The sequence below is a fragment of the Pseudorca crassidens genome, chromosome 7 (genome assembly GCF_039906515.1).
Source record: "Pseudorca crassidens isolate mPseCra1 chromosome 7, mPseCra1.hap1, whole genome shotgun sequence".
Lineage (NCBI taxonomy): Eukaryota > Metazoa > Chordata > Mammalia > Artiodactyla > Delphinidae > Pseudorca > Pseudorca crassidens.
The window spans coordinates 38,879,525-38,896,454 of NC_090302.1; the positions used below are offsets into that span (position 1 = coordinate 38,879,525).

Sequence of the window (16,930 nt, forward strand, 5' to 3'; positions counted from 1 at the left end):
GAACAGGAAGGAAGCAATTCCATGCGAGTGTAATGAGGCAGTGAAGGCAGTTCGTACAGTGTTAAGAGCAGAGGCTTTGGAATTTGAAACAAAACAAAATGGAACGTGTTAAATTCTCAACTCTGCAGTTCATAGGTAATATCCTGAAAATGTTATCTAACCTTTCTTAGTCTCACTTCCTCTTTTGTAAAATAGCTAATAAATCTAATTCATAAAGTTCTGGTGGGAATGTCATGAGATCATGTGAGTGAATGGCTAAGCACTGTATCTGACATATAGTAAGAGCTTAATAAAAGGCTAGGAAATAAAATATATATATTGTATTATATATTACATATTATATCATATAATATTAGGTATATTATACATACTTTATATATTTAATATTTATATATAAGAATATGTGTGTATGTACATGTGTGTACAATATATATAAATATTCAAATATAAAAATAAGTATATATATATATACACACACATACACCCATCCTCTCCTCTTTATAGGACATAGAATGGACACAAAGGAGGACTCAAGTCTACTTGCAAGAGGGAATGGAGATTAGAAAAGCTTTCTTACAAAAGGAGGCCCTTGAGATGATTCTTGAAAGAATAGACCCATATGCCTGCCTCATCCTGTTGTTCTGAGGATTTGGTGACATCATTTATTTAAAGCATTTTGCACAATGCCTGCAGTCCACAAATGTTAGCTACGTATAATGTTTTTGTTGGCTGCTTTATTATTCCATTGTGACCCTCTGAATCAGTCAAATTTCTTCATGGCAAAGAACAGAAACTGCTTCCAGGTACCTCAAACAGAAGAGAAATTTCTTGGAAGGGTCTCAGAGAGTTCAATGACTCAATAGGAAGCAGGTTCAGAGCAGAGACAGGAACCCAGAGGGGCCAGGCAGCTGAGGACACAGCCTGGACCAACTCCCTGGAGCAGTCTGGTTAGGTCAGTGCCAAGGACACCATTGCCGCTGGGCACTCAGCACTGCTGCCATCGTCAAGAGTGAGTCTCCTACTGGGCATATACCCTGAGAAAACCATAATTCAAAAAGACACATGCACCCCAATGTTCATTGCAGCACTATTTACAATAGCCAGGTCATGGAAGCAACCTAAATGTCCATCGACAGACGAATGGCTAAAGAAGATGTGGTACATATATACAATGGAATATTACTCAGCCATAAAAACAAACGAAATTGAGTCACTTGTTGAGACGCGGATGGATCTTGAGACTGTCAAACAGAGTGAAGTAAGTCAGAAAGAGAAAAACAAATATCGTATATTAATGCATATATGTGGAACACAGAAAAATGGTACAGATGAACAGGTTTGCAGGGCAGAAATTGAGACACAGATGTAGAGAACAACCGTATGGACACCAAGGGGGAAGTGGCGCGGGGGTGGGTGTGGTGGTGTGATGAACTGGGCGATTGGGATTGACATATATATACTGATGTGTATAAAACAGATAACTAGTAAGAACCTGCTGTATAAAAAAATAAAATAAAATTCAAAAAAAAAAAGAGAGTGAGTCTCCTACTGGGCATATAACCTGAGAAAACCATAATTCAAAAAGATATATGTACCCCAATGTTCATTGCAGCACTATTTACAATTGCCAGCTCATGGAAGCAACCTAAATGCCCATCGACAGATGAATGGATAAAGAAGGTGGGGCACATATATACAATGGAATAATACGCAGCCATAAAAAGTAACAAAATTGAGTTATTTGTAATGAGGTGGATGGACCTAGAGTCTGTCATACAGAGCAAAGTAAGTCAGAAAGAGGAAAACAAATACCATATGGAATCTAAAAAAACCGTACTGATGAACCTAGAGGCAGAGCAGAAATAAAGACACAGATGTAGAGAATGGACTTGAGGACATGGCAGGGGGTGGGGGGTGAGGGGAAGATGGGACGAAGTGAGAGAGTAGCATTGACATATATATATTACCAAATGTAAAATGGATGGCTAGTGGGAAGCTGCTGCATAGCACAGGGAGATCAGCTCAGTGCTTTGTGACCACCTAGAGGGATGGGATAGGGAAGGTGGGAGGGAGGCTCAGGAGGGAGGAGATATGGGGATATATGTATACATACAGCTGATTCACTTTGTTGTACAGCAGAAACTAACACAGTATTGTAAAGCAATTATACTCCAATAAAGATGTAAAAAAAAAAAAAAATAAGCCCAGTGTATAAGGGTCCTGGGAGTGGTTCATCCAGAAAGGGCATAAATCCTCTTCCCAGGGAGCATTTCAGGATCATTTCCGAGATGCCTGCCAGCCAAGGGTCAGAAGTGAAAGCATCACTTTCCCGTGGAGGCCGGTGGTGCTCTCTGGGGCAGGTGCCCGCTGTGTGGCCTAGGGGTGCCCTGAGCTTTGGAGTTTTATATCAACAGGAGTATTTTTATTGAACGTCACATGGTAAACACAAAGAAAGTCCTCTGGTTTCGGACTTAATGCCAGCAGGGCACAGAATTGAGAGTTTTTAGCTTATCACTTCATTTTCTGCTGAACTTGGTCAAGCTCAAATATTACAATCTTTTTGTTCCTGGAGCGAGGCTTTCTGCCCTCGTTAGAAATATTGAAATCTGCCTTGTACCCACGTCTTGCACTATTTGTTTAGTTCTTTAATAAAAGAAACGCTAATCCATGTACAAAAAAAAAAAAAGAGTGAGTCTCAGTGTCCCTGAGATTTTCTACCATTCCCCCAGGATGTGACACCCTTGATGAGAGAATCTGTTGACTGATTCTAAGTCAACTGTCCACATCTCAGCTGCCAGTGGTTATTAAGAGAAGGTAACTGGCCTCTTCAACATCCACAGCAGGAAGTAGGGTCATTTTTCCTACCAAGAATCACACAGAAGGACTTATTTTAGAAATAGAAGGAAATCTGAATGTGGGGTATCAATAAAAAGTTTCAGCTGAACCATAAAGAACACTGTTTGGACACAGCAGAAAGCATTCTACCAAAAATGTAGAAAATCATCATAAATCCCAAAAATTTATCTTCAAACTGTAAAATACTTAAAAAACAAGACTTTCAGGTCATTGTTGGGTGTTCCATGACAAACATATGCTATATATTAGTAAGTCTATAAATAATAGTGAAGTAAATATAAAACAAGTCAATGACTAAATGTGTAATTAATGCTAATCATAAACAATAATTTCTTCAAGTCTTTAAAAATTGGTCTAAAATGTTAATGTCTCAGTTTGAAATAATCCACAGGCCAATATGAAATGTGAGAAGGTTAGTTTTGTTTTCTTTACCCCCATTAACAAATTTGAGAAATGCTTTTATCTAATGTGAATGTGAGCATCTGGAAAATAGTCAGCAGGGAATGTGGGCTTATGAGTTAATAACAAAAGCTGGTTGGTAAGAGTTGATAAAGAATTAGCAAGAGGTAATTCTGATGCTCCTAAAAGATCTGCTCTGAGATTTCCAGGAACTATGCAGACCTTTAGACAGAAGGCAGGAGCCAGAGGAGAGAAAAATGACTTTAGTAGAGAAACTGGCCTCTTACCATCAGTACTTAAACATGCCCAACTCTCTCCCATATCAGATAAAACCCTCCCTCTACATCTTCCCCTGCAGGGACGGCCCTACTTCTACCCTCCCCTTGGCTGTCCCAGACTTCTTGATGGTTGTTTATATTCACTTTTTCTACTTCCTCACCTCCCACTCATTTCCAGCCCACTGCAGTCTGGCTCTGGCCCCACTGCTCCACTGAAACTTGTCAAGGTCACCAATGACTTCCTTGTAGTTAAATCTAATGAACACCTTTCCATCTTTGTCTTACTTGACCTAACTGCAGCTATGGATAATAACTTCCTCTTGGAAATACTCTCTGTACTACACTTTCATAACCCAATAGTCTCATAGTTTTTCCTCCTGTATATATTCAATTGTAACACACTGTCTTGGATTTTACCAAAGATGCTCAAAACTCAACATTTCCAGTCTGAATTCACAATCTTTCTCTGCAGGTACACTTTTCCTCCAATTTGAAATGTGAGAAGGTTAGTTTTGTTTTCTTTACCCCCATTAACAAATTTGAGAAATGCTTTTATCTAATGTGAATGTGAGCATCTGGAAAATAGTCAGCTGGGAATGTGGGCTTATGAGTTAATAAGAAAAGTTGCTTGGTAAGAGTTGATAAAGAATTAGCAAGAGATAATTCTGATGCTCCTAAAAGATCTGCTCTGAGACTTCCAGGAACTACGCAGACCTTTAGACAGAAGGCAGGAGCCAGAGGAGAGAAAAAGGACTTCAGTAGAAAAACTGGCCTCTTACCATCAGTACTTAAACATGCCCAACTCTCTCCCATATCAGATAAAACCCTCCCTCTACATCTTCCCCTGCAGGGATGGCCCTACTTCTACCCTCCCCTTGGCTGTCCCAGACTGTCCTTCAGAATGAATGTCTCCTGAATGCGTGGTTATTAAGGCTAAAGACTCAAGCACCATCTTTGAATCTTCCCTCTCAGTGTCCAACCCCACAGTCTGCCACCAACCAGTCAATGCTGATTATTACGGTCCCTCAATAGCTCTCAAATACTGATATATCCACTTTTCTACTCCTTTCTGAAACCACCCTAGTCCAAGTAACCAAATAAATAACTGAATGATCTTAATGACTTCGTGCCTCTGTGTCTCAATTTCCTACTTTGTAAAATGAGACAGAATGAACACGGTTTCTTCCTTCTTTATATTCTATGATTATAAGAGTTTAAAATCAAGGAGTGACTCAGGATAAAATCAAGTCCAGTTCTTTGGGAGACCATCTCACTTTCTCCACTTAAATACTGTAGTGACCAAGATTGTGCCTCATATCCTCCCACAGCACTGCTCTTAAGGACAATCTCAGGGTCTTCAAGATAATTTATAATAAGGCTCTTCCTCTTAAATAGGGATCTGCCTTATGCCACATTTTGAGTTATAGAGAATATTTTATAATGAGATTCTAATGATGGTAACAAATTTATCTACCTTGTTTCATTAATTCATCTGAAAGCTCCTTGAGAAGAATAGGAGAAAGCTCCTAGTCCTGAAAATGTCCCATGTAGTAAAAGGAAAAAAATGTCCCAGGACTTCCTTGGTGGTGCAGTGGTTAAGATTCTGCCTGCCAATGCAGGGGACACGGGTTTGATCCCTGGTCCGGGAAGATCCCACATGCCACGGCGCAACTAAACCCATGCACCATAATTAACGAGTCTGCAGTCTAGAGCCTGTGCGCCACAACTACTGAGCCCTCATGCCACAACTCCTGAAACCCTCGTGCCTAGAGCCTGTGCTCCGCAACAAGAGAAGCCATCGCAATGACAAACCCGTGCACCACAACAAAGAGTAGCACCCACTCACCACAACTAGAGAAAGCCCGCATGTAGCAACGGAGACCCAATAAAAAATAAATAAATAAATTTATTTATAAATAAATAAATATTTTTTTTAAAAAATCTGAATAACAGGGAAATGTTGACAGAGGTTGCGGGGAGAGGCAGTGATGAAGGAGTTGGGTTGATTTTTAGCAAGTTCAAAATAAAAGCATTATAAAAGGAGAGTAAAGGATTTAGGTCAGGGTTTTCTTTGAAAAAAATTTTTTAAACATAAGCAGATGGAAAAAATTAAGTGACACAATATGGTAGATTCCACCAATGAGCTTAATAGGTAGACATTTTAACGGGAGAGAAAGCATACTGCGAAGTGAGAAGTTGGGAAACTTAAAGGGGCAAGAGCCAGAAAAGCAAGGGACTCCTTCCTGCCATGAGGATTCTTTTGGTTCTGAAGTGTGTGAACCTACTAGTGAGGATATCATATATCCTCTAAAAGGGGCACCCATCAACTGGAGAAAGATGTGCCACCTCCTTCCACAGCTCATTAGCAGACTGAAAATGTGACACTGCGTTACTCTGATTAAGGATTAATTTTCTAATTCCAGGGATGGAACGCTCCTCTAAATGAGCAGGCCTTCACACAAAAACACAGACTCACATAATATGGATGAAACAAAACCTTTAATGCTGCCTTCCACCTTTCTAAGACCCAGTGGGGAAGAAAAAGGAGGTTCTCTAGCAAAAAGGGGAGTTAAGGGTTAAAGTTTTCCAGCTCTCCATCCGGGAACAGGTCCTACTAATGGGGGAGAAGTGTGATGCCATCTTTCTGGCAGACTGAGGGCTTGGGAAAACTAGGCCCTTCTAGTCTGGCTAGGGAAGACATCATATTTCCAACAGCCAACTGTAGCAAGGCAATAAATAGCAATGTCACAGACTAGATGAGTAACTTGTTACCTCAGATCCTCCCAGGGACATATGATTTGGGTTCCTACCATTTATTGGGATAATGCCGACATATGCTGGGTCCTGCAAATCCCTTTAAATTATGTAACTAAATGCTATCTACACTTTTATATTTCACATACATTGTTGGGGCTTCATTACAAACTGTTATATTTTAAAATTGTTTCAGATAGCTTTAAATCCAAGGCAGTGGGGACTTCCCTGGGGGTCCAGCGGTTAAGACTTCCCAATCCATTGCAGGGGGTGCAGGTTCAATCCCTGGTCTGGGAACTAAGATCCCACATGCCTCTCAGCCAAAAAAAACAAAAACATAAAACAGAAGCTACACTGTAACAAATTCAATAAAGACTGTAAAAATGGTCCACAACAAAAAAATATTAAAAAAAATAAAAATTTAAAAAAATTAAAAAGTAAATCCAAGGCAGTGGCTTTCAAAATCTTTTGACAGCAACTCACAAAAATATATAGAATAATTTTTATCATAAACCAGTATATATATACAAACACAAAATAAAAAAGTTTTATGATACCTTACCCTTATTACATATAATGCATTCTAATATTATCTATTCCACATTGTTTCATTGTTTTTAAGTGATTGTTACAACCCCAAGAATTATTTTATAATCCACTAATGGGTCAAGACCTGCATTTTGAAAAACTCTGTTCTAAAACTATAGATTCCAGCTACTTTAGTCAGAAGTCTGGTGTCAAAATTTTTTAAAGCCTCGTTAAAATGCATCATCAAAAAAAGTATTTACTGAAGGTAACTCAGTCTCCATAAAGAGCACTGTCTTGGGGATTTCTACCATAACTCACCATAAAGAGCATTGTCTTGGGGATTTCTACCATAACTCACAAAATGAATAATAAGCCTATACTTTGCAGAACTGAGATGTGAGCTGAACATTGAGTGAAAATGACATAAAATCAGAGCAGAGTTAGAAAAGGAGGACTGTCACCAAATGCAGTGTGTGGTTCCTCTGGAAAACACAAAGCAGATTAGAGTGAGGTGAGGGGAACAAAATAGAAAAAAATATATATGCTAATGAAGAAAAGATCAAGCTTACAACTTCCATCTCCAAGCTTCACAAGTTGCACTTGTACTTTCCAACTCTATGAGACTGAGTAATAGTCAGGATAACTCCACTAATCATGTGGTCTTGAATATCTCAGCTGATATCATTTAAGTCATTAAAAAGGATAACTGCAAATTAAATTAGTTCACCCTAATTATACAAAAATGAGAAATTCAAATAAGCAAGGTAATGCTCTTCTAAATTAAAATTTTTTTCAATCACTTGGCATCTCAAATCAAAGCAAATGGGTAATGTTACCAATTATATCAATTTGATTCTTAAATTTAAATACATAAACATATGATGAACTGAATTAAAATTTTTATTTGATATGCACTTAACGTATTAACATTTGTACTAGGGTAGGGAACCACATTCAAGATGTGAGACAAGGTCATGTCCTTGAAACCCAAAGAAGGTTGCCACAAAATTGCCTTGTGAGAATCTAGCAACAGAAATGAGTCCCAAAATCTATTAAACAAGTTATCCCACAGGAAAGGTAAGGTAGACCACACTACTAAAGGTAGTACTACAGAAGCCTATGAAATATTTATCAAGAGAAATATTTGATAAATAATAACAATATTAAGTTTTAGTAAGCAGTAGGATAATGTGCTAAGCTTCAGCATGGTTGCACTTACAGAGGACTTTCCTAAGAAGCAAAGAAATGGAAATTTATTGACTATCTGTGTTTTGCCTGGCAACACTAAATACTTTCAAATATACTATAGCATTGGAAACTAGGAATCAGAGATATTAAATAACTTGCCCTAAGTCACACAGTGATGAATGACAGAATTAGAATTTAAACTCCATCTTCGGATTACAAATCAATATTCTTGTCACATTTATGTCACTTTATCCTGAACCAGTACTAAAAATATGATAGTGCTTAAAATATTTGCTTAAATATTTCCTAAGACTTCTGATCAAGATCAATTAAGATTTCAATTTCATGGCTAATGAGTAATAAAGTGATCCTTAAAAGAAAAAAAACATTAAAAATATACATGCATTCTGGATGGCATTATGAATCTTTCAAACAATTGATGAAAGAATTATCTATTGCTATATAACAAATCACACTAAAGTGTAGTAGATTAAAATGGTAGTTTATTCTTGTCTCTTATCGTTCCATGGATTCATTGGGATTGGCTGGGGGTCTCCTAGAAAGTGCAGTCAGATGTCAGCTGGGGTTGCAATCACCTGTGGGCTCAATGGGGCTGGACGTCAAGATGCTTCACTCCTATGACTGACGGGATGCTGGCTATTGCTTGCAGCTACCAACTGGAGGACAGCCCACATCACGGACAAGCCGTGATGTGGGCTTCTCTCAAAGCGGTGGCTGGGCTCCAAAACGGAGCATTCCAAGAGTAAATGTTCCAAAAGACCCAGGCTTCTTACAGCCTAGCCTAAGAGGTCCCAGAAAGTCACTTCCACCGCATTCTATTAGTTGAGCCAGTCACTGGGGCCTAGGAATACAGATTTAGACCCCACCTTTTGATAAGAGAAACAACATGACAAAAAGCGAGGGCAAGGAAACTACCCATCACACCTTAGTCTTTTGCCTCCCATCCTGGCAAGTCTACTTTATCCAGCCGAGTTAAAAGGGGAAGTACATAATAAAATTACAATAACATAAATTACTTTGTTGTCTTTTTTCTATTTCTTTGGCTCTATTTCATTCTCTGGAAACACAGCACTTCTTGAATGAATGAATGAATAAATGAAAGCCTCTGTCTCTCATTTTTCCATTTACTCTTTTTTTTCCTTTCTTTCCTTCTTTGTAACTGAAAATAAAAGGTAAATATATATATTTAAATATATGTATATATTTACAAGCACCAACATATTCTGATTAGTTAGTGAATCATATGGTTAATTTCTACCCATATCGCCCATTTGATATCTGCCTGACTCAGTCATCATCCTATATAGTAAGGTATTAAGAGAATTTTTTTTCATGCAGGCAAAGGAAAGAGAGAAAAAATGGTAAAGAAAAAGTAGGATCAAGAGAAGAAGGAAAATATAAATGGGAAGGGAAATAAATAAAGGAGAGTGAGCAGGATTAAGCCCAAGTGGCTGAAAAGACAGAGAAAGTAGCCAAATTCTACCCCTTATAATGTTGCACCTTCCCCTTCCTTTTTAATCCACTGCCACCATCACCAGCCTAGTCCAACCTTATTTCTTAACGCCTGAATTATTGCTATATTATTTTACCTAATCTCCCTGCCTAGAGTCTTTATTCCCTTAGAAACACTGTTTTCCTCATGCTGCTCTCAATTAAAAATAAACACTAAATGACTTCTGAAGGATAAAGTCCAATATAAGCATTTTAAGGATTGTCATAATCTGACCTAACTTTTCTTGCCAATATTGTTCCTCAGATCTCCCCTGCATGAAACTATTGATTCAGCCAAAGCAGTCTACTCACTGTAGCCAAACACACGGAAGAATGAGACTAGATCTCACTATTTATTACATCTTGAAAAATACAAAATCTGAATCAAGGAAAATAATTAATTCACAAAGCAGTGTGGCAAAATTGTAAGTTTATATTATAGCACTTATAGCCCAGTTCATCTACAAATATAGCCTTCTCAGTGTTGTCTTCTGTCCTGTGCTCTAGCTAATCCTCTCACCAGGAGCTTTCTCTGTTGCCCTCAACCTTCCCAAATCTTATCTAACCAGGACCCACTAGAAAATCTCTTCTTCATGGAAACTGACATTAGCTGATTAATTTGGAAGTGTGATTAGCAAGATTATTCTGAACCCAAAGTATGTGTTAATACTACAGCGTCTGATTTGATTGTCCATGGAATCCAAATTCCATCCCAGTTTCTACTCTGTAGATTTGTTCAGCATACAGTGGTTTACAGGACAATTTCACCCCAGTCTGACAGATAATTCAACCAGCATCTAATAATTTGTACAAATTTGATTTGCAATAATTACAAACAGCAATTACAGAAACAGTTAAAAACACCCTTGCTAATATTATAACTCTTTGGGAGCCCTACATAAATGGGATTTCTTAAAAATAGGATATTTGAAGGTAATGATGGGTATATACATGATAAAACAGATTTTGTGGTAAGAGAAGTTTATTGTCAAGTATAATTAAAGTTGTAGATACCATTTTAAAAGTACAGATTTAGGGGGCAAGGGAAGAGACCTTTTGAAGCAAAGTGGAAATTAGGAATAATTACTGTGATGATCATGGAATGTCAACATCCATTTGATCAAGATGAGCTCAGTATCCTTCAAAGTTCCATTGAGTGCAGGAAAGCATTTGTGTAAGACCAAAGGTAGCTTTGGGAGGAATACCTTTGAAGTATAAAGGAGTAGAGTGACTGGCAACAGCCACCATAAAAATGGACTAAACAGGGCTTCCCTGGTGGCGCAATGGTTGAGAGTCCGCCTGCTGATGCAGGGGACACGGGTTCGTGCCCCGGTCCGGGAAGATCCCACATGCCACAGAGCGGCTGGGCCTGTGAGCCATGGCCACTGAGCCTGTGCTCTGCAATGGGAAAGGCCACAGCAGTGAGAAGCCCGCGTACCACAAAAAAAAAAAAAAAAGGACTAAACAGTAAACGTCTTTTATATGTGGAACCTAAGAAATAAAACAAATGAATATAACAAAACGGAAACAGACTCACAGATCTAGAGAACAAATTAGTGATTACCAGTGGGGAGAGAGAAGTGGGGAGAGGCAAGATAAGGGTAGGGGATTAAGAGGTACAAACTACTATGTATGAAATCATACACTTCTGAATCTTATTTAAAAAATTAGTTTTCTTTTTCATGCCCAACATTGAATGTGCGTGCAAACTGCTATTTTTCTTTTTTAATCTTTTTTGATTTCAAAATTGGGTAAAACTAAACTTTTTAGGGAAATTTGTAAATATGGTAAAATTATAAAGAAAAGTAAAATATTATTATATCAGACAGGAGAGTGGAGGCTTCTGGGGTGATATCAAAGTTGTATTACTTGACATGGGTGGTATTTCTGCAGGTGCTCACTTCATTCAATTCATTTATCTTTTATGCATTTTGAAGATGCAATATAAAAAATCCAATGTTCAAATTCTACAGTCCATTAACTTGGAGGTGTCAATTACTGCCCTACCCAGTACTTTGCTCTCATTCCCTTTTGCCCAAATGAAGCTGGTTGTGCGTTAAGAGATGACATCTTGTTTTCTAGAAGAAATAGTGAAACTTGTCTGGCCCTCGGTAATATTTCAAAACAGTCTTTTTGTAAATGGGCATGAGAAGATGTCCTTCTTAAGCCGAGGACGAAATCTTATATTTTGTATTATTTAAAATACCTGATACAGTGCTACACAACTAGTATGCATTCATTCATTCATTTGACAAATATTTATTGACTTACGTATCAATAGACTCTCTGGAAAACCACAGCCGTTTACCAACTAATCTGGTAAAATGGCATTTGATAAGTGCTATAAGGACACTCAAGATTCAGCAATTTCTCCTGGTTATCAAATTTATTTTGGCTAATGGATATCACTTACTTTCACTCCCATTTAAGTCTTACAAAGGGGTACTAGAGGAGGATTAGCCAGTTAGAAGGTGAAGGCTTAATAAAAACTAAAACAGAGGGCTTCCCTCATGGCGCAGTGGTTGAGAGTCCGCCTGCCGATGCAGGGGACATGGGTTCGTGCCCTGGTCCGGGAGGATCCCACATGCCGCGGAGTGGTTGAGCCCGTGAGCCATGGCTGCTGAGCCTGCGCGTCCGGAGCCTGTGCTCCACAACGGGAGAGGCCACAACAGTGAGAGGCCCGCGCAAAAAAAAAAAAAAAAATCTGAAATAGAAAGAGTCAGAGACAGGAGGGGGAAAAAAAAAAGCAGAGGAATAAGTAGGCAGAAATTGTGCAACCAGCAAGGCCTCAGGGCCCTGCACAGTTTGAGTTGAGCCAGATATTCTTCCTGTTTCCTTGCTTGATCTTTGCTTGATCTCTCCTCTTGCCCATGTCCCCAGTCTGGAGGAGTTAAGCCCAGCACAGATGCCACTGAGACGGTCAAAGCAGGGAAAGGTCCTGGGACCAAAAGTTGGCTGTGTAGGGTGAAAAGTTCTGAGCAGCCCAAAGCAGACAGAGCCAGAAGATAAACATAACCCGTTTTCGAAGGAGCCAAAGGTGACAAGCAGGAAAGACAAAATTACTCATCCAGTCCAAAGGGGTGAGCACGGAGCCAGAAGCTGGCGGGAGAAGGGAGTTAAGAAAGTCAAGTGTCAGGTAAAAGCAGAAACAGAGACTTAAAAATAAATAAATAAAGTGAAATGAAGGATCCAAGACAATAACTGGGAACGATTACTTGGAGTTTGGCACTAGATTTGGTTGAGTACGAGTTAGCTTAATTTAAAAGCATAGGATCTGAGCAGGTACCTTTCCTCCTTCTGACTTTATCTCCCACCTTATTGCCAATCCATTATCAACAAGGCATTTAAAATATTTACCAAACAAAATCTGGAAGCCATTTAGGCAGTCCTGCTAACGAACCAACTTAATTCAGACTGATTTGGCCATGAAGATGACCACATCTACTGAGGACAGCTCTCCCCAGATTCCTCCATTGACTAGTTTGAGAAACAGAGCACTTGAAGAAATGGTATATGTAAATAAGTGAGTTTAGGTTCAAGCAGCCTGAGATGCTGGTGGTTGGAAATGCCTTACTCGTGTGCAGAAAATTTCCTGAGCACTTACTATGCCCCATGCAGCATGCCCACCCAAAGTTCTTTAGATATTAATATTCCAGTGTGTTTAACGTTTAACATTTTCTCCATTTGGTTAAAATCAATGAGATTTTTGTGAGGCGCTTGATCCTTTCCCACCCCAATTTAAACCATAATTTTGTGAAGACTGGGATTATCTTGCCATATTCTTTTTAACCTCCCTAATTTCTAGTCAAGCCTCAAAATATGAAGTATACACTTGGGGCTCTTAGCACTTCAGAGATCACCTCCATTCTACTTGTCCAAAGGTGGGGGTGACTTGCTCAGTCAAAATGAAGCGAAGTGTTTAGTATCAGCCTTAAAATAAGTGGTTTCTTTTTTTACTGTCTTCTCTTTTTTTGTTGTTTTCCTGCTTTTCAGAGAAGCAGCAACAATAATTTAAACTCTTCCACTATGTGACCTACATTCCACAGACACTGTATAACAACCTAGCCAGTGCTTAACAAAGGACTTGCGTGATCGTGGGTATACACGTGTGTGTGTGTGCTTGTGTGTGTGTGCACTTCACACAATGTTGTATGCCAGTATGAGGTGGGAGACGAAAGAAAGTTCGGGCACACGCACATTTATATTAAAGAGATGATAGGACCCACAAAAAAAAGACTTTTTCTGTGATATTAATGTTATATTTTGGAGAGAGGTTTGCAGGGAAGGAAGAGGTGCAGCTAGGGGAGTGGGTTCTTGTCTCTAACTATGTAGGGAGGCTCTGGTAAAAAAGACAACTGAAGTCTTTCCCGGAACTGGGATCTTTCATTGAGAAAGGAGAAAATGCAACACTCATTCCTCGCCTCCTTCCCTCCCTCCCTCCCCGCTTCCTTGGTGCCCTTCCAAGGTAGGGCCCGTTGGTGCTGGCTTCTCAGTCCTCCCCCTGGGGAGGCTTGCCAAGGCCAAGAGGGCCAGATGGGGCTGCTGGCAGAGATGCTGCTGATCCGGCTCTTTCTCATCCCACTTTCCGTCTGCCAGTGCTTTTGGTGGTGGTGGCAGTGCCTCATCCTGATGAGGTTAGAATTACCACTCTGCAGCGGGCGGTGTGTGTACCAGCAAGCATCCTGTTACATTCACCAGCTACCCTCTACCTGCTCTGGGCTGGAATGTGCCATTATCTCGCTACTCCCATTTTACACTTCACACACCAGCTTTCTCTCACGACAGTTATTTGATCACTAACCACTCTGAATATCATGATCATCAGCTCATTTATTTTTTCTAGTTTAAAGGATGGTGCTGGGGTTCGCAGGGAGCATCGATTTCCACATTCGCCAAGGCATCCGAGCGTGAGCTGCCTATCACAGTGCTGACTTTAATAAGTGGTTATTACTGTGATCATTATTTAGCATTTATATAGCTCCTCACAATTGTTTACCCATTATTCCTCAGAGCACCCCTCTCAAGGTGATCAGAATTAGCAACCCCCATTGCAGAGGCAATAAATCAGGGCTCCTGGAGAGGATTTTAGGAATGTCCACAAAAGGACACAAAATGAATAACCACACAACTGGTGGGGCCTGGCCCTCCCTCTAGCATTGAACTTGATGAGTTCACTTATTCCATCATTCTGTTTAGCAGACTTACACAGGGTGGGCTCCTCTTGTAGGATACAGCTCAAATACCCTGAAAGGCCTTCCCTGGCTACCCTATCTAAAATAGCATGGCCTCCCCAAGGCACTCACTATCACATTCTGGTGTTTATGGACTTCATAAAAGTCCATAAACAGAACTTATCTGATTTGTCTTCTTATGTTCTTGTTTATTGCATGTCTTCACCATTCAAAAAAGCCATCTCCATGACAGTAGCAGTCTTGCCTGGGTTGTTCATTGCTGTATCCATCCCCTTTGTTGAAAGTACCTGGCATACAGTAGGTACTCAATAATGCCTGTGGAGTGAATGACAATGACAAGAGTCCTGTAAATACTGCTACTCATGCATCATTTCCCGTGCTTTTTCATCTCTTCCTGGACTTCTGGATATAATCACATATACAGTCCATTATTCTTAATTACCCTGGCACTAATGATCTAGTCTGTGGATGGCGCAGGTCCTTGCCTGCCTCTCCTTCTTGGGTTCCTTTCCTCTGGAGATTCCTCCAAATCTTTCAGTCATTTCTCGCCTTTAGTTGAGAGGGGTCAAGAAGAGAGTAGAGCAATGAAAGTTCTACTAGACAATTTTACTAGTTCTAATAGCTTTGGAAAGGTACAAAGTTGAAATTATTGAATCAAAGGTTTCTTTTTCACCTGATTTGTGGATTAAAAAAAAAATCCATCTATGTTATATATGCAATACAGTGAAAAGTGCTTTGAAGAAGTTAAAAGCACTATATAAATGTAAGATATAATTATGTATGCATGTAGTCCCAGTAACCTTGGTAATTGTAAGTTGGTTATACACTTAAGGCTTAATTAGTTTTTTTTAATTAATTTATTTTATTATTGGCTGCATTTGGTCTTCATTGCTGCACACAGGCTTTTCTCTAGTTGCGGCGAGTGGGGCTACTCTTCGTTGCGGTGTGCGGGCTTCTCATTGCACCAGCTTCTCTTGTTGTGGAGCGTGGGCTCTAGGCATGCGGGCTTCGTAGTTGTGGCACTCGGGTTCAGTAGTCGTGGCTCACAGGCTCTAGAGCACAGGCTCAGTAGTTGTGACACATAGGCTTAGTTGCTCAGCCACATGTGGGATCTTCCAGGACCAGGGGCCAAACCCCTGCATTGGCCACCAGGGAAGCCCAAGGTTTAATTCGGGTTTTTTTGTGTGTTTTTTTTTTTGCTGTACGCGGGCCTCTCACTGTCGTGGCCTCTCCCGTTGCGGAGCACAGGCTCCGGACGCGCAGGCTCAGTGGCCATAGGCTCACGGGCCGAGCCGCTCCGCGGCATGTGGGATCTTCCCGGACCGGGGCACGAACCCGTGTCCCCTGCATCGGCAGGCGGACTCTCAACCACTGCGCCACCAGGGAAGCCCGGTTTAATTAGTTTTGATTGAAGAGTAGCTCACACTTTTCTGATGAGTAGGACCAGGGAAGCTCTTAGAAAATGTGCCTTTCGTTGTTTTTCAACCATTAAATCAAGATAAAGCTTGAAATCCCTTCAAAGCCTAAAAGGTTGGAAGTAATGCTGATTTCTCATCAACAGATAAGAATAGACAAGTGGTACGAAGCATTTGTGCTTCCTTGCTTCAAATTTCAGACGATGAGAATACAACTCCCCCGTAAAAACTCTTAGGCTGACCTTGAAAGAAAGACCCTCTGGATAATCTAAAAATGGAGTTTTCTTTTTAAAGGTTGTCCTTAATGTTCTTTATAGTGCTATGTGCAACCAGAAAATGGTTTGCCTTTTTTTTTAAATACACCAAATCAATGGAATACCTTGTATTTGATAACATGTGCTGTTGCATTTGGGCCTCACTACAACTCTGTCCATAGATATTATTGTTGACACTTCATAGATGAAAAAAATGGAAGCAAAGCCATTAAATGCTTTCCCAAGTCTTAGAGGAAGTCACCAAGAAGACTGATCTGACTCAAGTCTCCTGACTCCAGTTTAATATTCTCCACGGTAATATTAGAAAACCACATTGGAAAGGAAAGACTCATTCCTAGTACTGCTGTCATAGCACCAAGCTTCAAAGGTCAGGTAAATGTTTTACTTTATGGTTAAACTGGCCACACTTACTCAGTGTGTACTATATCACAGGCCCTGTGCTGTGCCCTGGGAGGTTGTGGAGAAAGTAAAAGACAGGTTAGATTTCCCTGGTTGTTACAACCTAGTTGGGATGGGAAACACACACATACAAT

The 16,930-nt window shown here is 39.9% G+C and overlaps 1 long non-coding RNA gene across 2 annotated transcripts in view; it reads right to left on the reverse strand.

Moving 5' to 3' along the window:
• Positions 1-16,930, reverse strand: part of LOC137227737 (uncharacterized) — a 165,737-nt gene that overhangs the window by 1,867 nt on the left and 146,940 nt on the right. The window contains exon 4 of one of the 2 annotated variants that reach the window (XR_010944982.1): positions 14,039-15,022. The exons of the other annotated variant lie outside the window; for it this stretch is intronic. This is a non-coding gene — a long non-coding RNA (uncharacterized lncRNA). Of the gene's footprint in view, positions 1-14,038; positions 15,023-16,930 lie in introns of those variants that run through there. 2 annotated transcript variants of the gene reach the window in all.